Source organism: Gossypium arboreum, chromosome 13 (assembly GCF_025698485.1).
Source record: "Gossypium arboreum isolate Shixiya-1 chromosome 13, ASM2569848v2, whole genome shotgun sequence".
In the NCBI taxonomy this organism is placed as follows: domain Eukaryota; kingdom Viridiplantae; phylum Streptophyta; class Magnoliopsida; order Malvales; family Malvaceae; genus Gossypium; species Gossypium arboreum.
Genome location: NC_069082.1, coordinates 67,395,836 through 67,399,221, shown reverse-complemented (window position 1 = coordinate 67,399,221; position 3,386 = coordinate 67,395,836). Strand labels below are relative to the sequence as shown.

Genomic DNA, 3,386 nt, shown 5'->3' with positions numbered 1-3,386 from the left:
AATGGTCAGCAATAAATCTTCTGACCCATTCCAATGGCACAGCAGAAGGTAAACTAAAGAAAATGAGCATTTGCGTTTGGTGATCTGGAATTTTGCTCAACGCTCGATAGTGTTCATCCTTAGTTAAACCTTCCACTTCACATAATGTTGGATATAATTTCAGAGCACTTTCTTTAATGGTCATTTCTGACTTTTGTTGAATTACCACTTCAGAAGCAATACTCTTACTGATTTCAAGGTCAACGGTCTGTATATTTTTCGCCAATAAAGTGGCAACATCATTAAATGAAGTAGAAAAATCACTTGCATCAAAAGTTATAGCTAATTGACAGTTACGGATTTTTAATCAAAATATCAAATTAACATTGTAGTGCAAAACATCTTCTACAATTCTTGGTCTGTTAAAAGCGTTTGATATATCACATTGTCACAATTATTCAATTTTAACAATAATCCAAACTTCATCTCTATTAATTTGTTGTTAAGTAACTTTCAAATGAATAGACTATCTATAGAGTTCTGAGTTTAAGATTGGAATCCTGAATTCCTTTGACAAATGAAAAAGTCTTTGGCTCAAATTAAAGCACTGTTGCAATAAAATCAGCAGCTTGCGTGAGGCTAAAATATTGAACCTGAAAATAGAAAACAATGGGAGAAAAACCCCTTGGGAGGAACCTAAAGGTTAAAAGTATGTTCTACCACAACACGTAATTAGCAACCATACAAAGCAAATATTTATTGTGGATGTTTAGAAATGGAGAAAGTAAGATGGTTTCAGCAGAAGGAAGAATTGTATCTTAGGTAGCAATTACAAAAGAGTTGTTACGACTAAGTGAACAAAATTTTGTCAAATCTGAGCTCGAAAATTTCAGCCTGGCCGGGGCCGGCACTTCATCAAAGTTAGTTTGTGGGCAGACTCCCATCAAATCTTACTTAAAACCCAGGTTTTGTTTTATTTATCTTATTGAATTAATCTTAAAAGACTGGAATGTACCATTAGCACCTATAAAATAACTAAAGCATTCAAGACTACTGGAACATAACAACAAAAAAACAGGAAAAATTTTCCTTTCTAAGCAATCATATCTCACTTTTGCTGTTTTTATTAACAGACATCAAGCCAAGGTTTACTTGATTTTCATCCAGTCAATGTTCTTCCTTCTTCTGGATCAAATTTTAGGTGCAACGTTCAAGTTCATTTTTTTGCTAAAACCATCTTTCTCAAATGTTTAGATCTCAATCGCTGCGGAGAAAACATAACCTAATGACAACAGGAAAAGAGAAACAGCAAACGTTTAAGAAAATGATATCCTCATGACACCACCCAGACCAGAAAAGTAATATCAAATTGATGCAATAACAAAGGCAAAGACATGTGTAAGAACATTTGCAATTCCTATATTAAACATCAAGACCCAAGCCAAATGGAGTTTAGTCTTGCAATAGGACTGATTGCTAAAATTTGAGAAAAATAGTAATGCATCTGAAAAGAAGGATTGGGCAATCTAAGCTAAACAGTTGACCAATTTTTTCCAACAATTGTGGAAAGAAAAAAAGGAAAGATAAATAATGATGTGGCATAGAGACAGCAAAGTTATGATGAGTTTACTAATAGGCCAGTACATTGCCATCAAAATGGGGGCAACTCCTATAGAAAGAAATAAAAAACTGACTCTTGAGGAAATTATTTCCCAACAACTGCACCCACTTCAGCTTTTGAAAATCTACAAAGAGGAATACATGAACCTGCTTCTCTTATCTTATGCCACTCTTCAATTCATAATAACTGCAAACACTGAATCTTACCAACTCTATTCATATTAGGTTGATTGAATTATAATTCCCCCATGAAGATAAAAATTATTTCATGTCATAATCTTAAAAGACTGGAATGTACCATTAGCACCTATAAAATAACTAAAGCATTCAAGACTACTGGAACATAACAACAAAAAAACAGGAAAAAAGAAGAAGAGTACCGATGAATCATTTGCAGATAGAGTGATAAACTGTATAAAACAGAGACAATCATTAACCATGCAACAAACTACATAGAAAATGACTTTCAGACCTAGAACCTACTACAGAGAGAATAATGTTTTTTTTCGTGCTCATTTCAATTGCATGTGCTGGCCATAAATGATCAAAAACTCTTCATACATCATATCGACATTAAGTACACAGAAAATGGTATTTTTCTAAGTTATTCATGTATTTGGAATGTCTTTAGGGCCATAGCCATGGTCTGATATGTGTCAGATATGGATACTTCATGAAAAATGAGAGTTGGAGCAACATGATAATAAAGTGTAATGATACTATGAAATCTATCCCCCTTCATTGATCATGCAATGGGAAGTAAAGCATGAAATTCACTCAACAACTTCCATTGAAGTCGGCAATGAAATTTAAGAAATAAAGAGAAGTCAATTGAAAAGGAGTAAAAGAGATCATAAATATCATATTGGAATAGTAAAAGCAACCTTGGACATGGTACTGGAATGCGTATAAAATAACTAGATTGTCCATATTGCTTCTAAAAAAATCACAACACGATATTTATTGTATATAATGAAAAAAAAACACAATTGCAGGAAAAAAAAACAAAGTGAAGTCAGAAAAGCACCTCACCAGTGGCTCCTCCTTTAAGCCATGTTGCTGGAATTTCTAAAATTCTTTCAAAAAGCTGTAGAAAAGATAAACAGGGAAAACATAGACATAAGATTCATACTACCCTAAAAGCAGGAATTTACAGTGTGTTTGATGGAAGGGTGCCTCTCCTACCCTAAAAGCATTGACATTTATTAGCAAGACAAAATAATCTTAAAATACAAAAAGCTTGAGAATTTTTTTAATACCAAAAAAAATGAAAAGGCAAAAATGAAAAGGCAGAAATGGCGGAAGGAAGAAGAAGGAAGATGATGTGAAGGTAAGAAGAAGCAAAAATATTTACCTAACCTTGGATGAAGGGGAGGAATACCGGAGTAGAAGGGTATGTGAAATGGCTGCCAATTGAGAATGTTTTTGAGGTGAAATTTTGGTAAGGGTAGAATAGGGTTCTTCAAGCAAGGAATAGCTAAACGGTGAAAAGGCAATAGAATAGAAATCTCTAAAAATCTTTGCTTAAGTCCGGAATGAAATACACCCGTAATAGGATATTCTATTTAACCAAATGCCAGTTTAAGTGGGCCTGAAGAATAGGTTGGTAATAGGCATGTAATGACTTAGCCATTACCTTCAACCAAACACAAATGTGTTATGAAATAAATAATAAAGGAAGTAAATAATAAAATATTGCCAACAGAATAGTTAATATTTTAAGAAAATCATGTTATTAAAAAAATAATTAAATATCCCCGGCAGTTATTACCTACCAAAGATATTTT

The 3,386-nt window shown here is 33.1% G+C and overlaps 1 long non-coding RNA gene across 1 annotated transcript; it reads right to left on the bottom strand.

The window, feature by feature from the left end:
* Positions 1-927: 927 nt before the first annotated feature.
* LOC128286552 (uncharacterized) lies at positions 928-3,165 on the bottom strand. The gene is made up of 3 exons (XR_008277159.1): positions 2,954-3,165; positions 2,627-2,686; positions 928-1,261 (listed from the first exon to the last, which is right to left on the bottom strand). It is a non-coding gene; the product is annotated as an uncharacterized LOC128286552 (long non-coding RNA).
* Between the last annotated feature and the right edge of the window lie 221 nt (positions 3,166-3,386).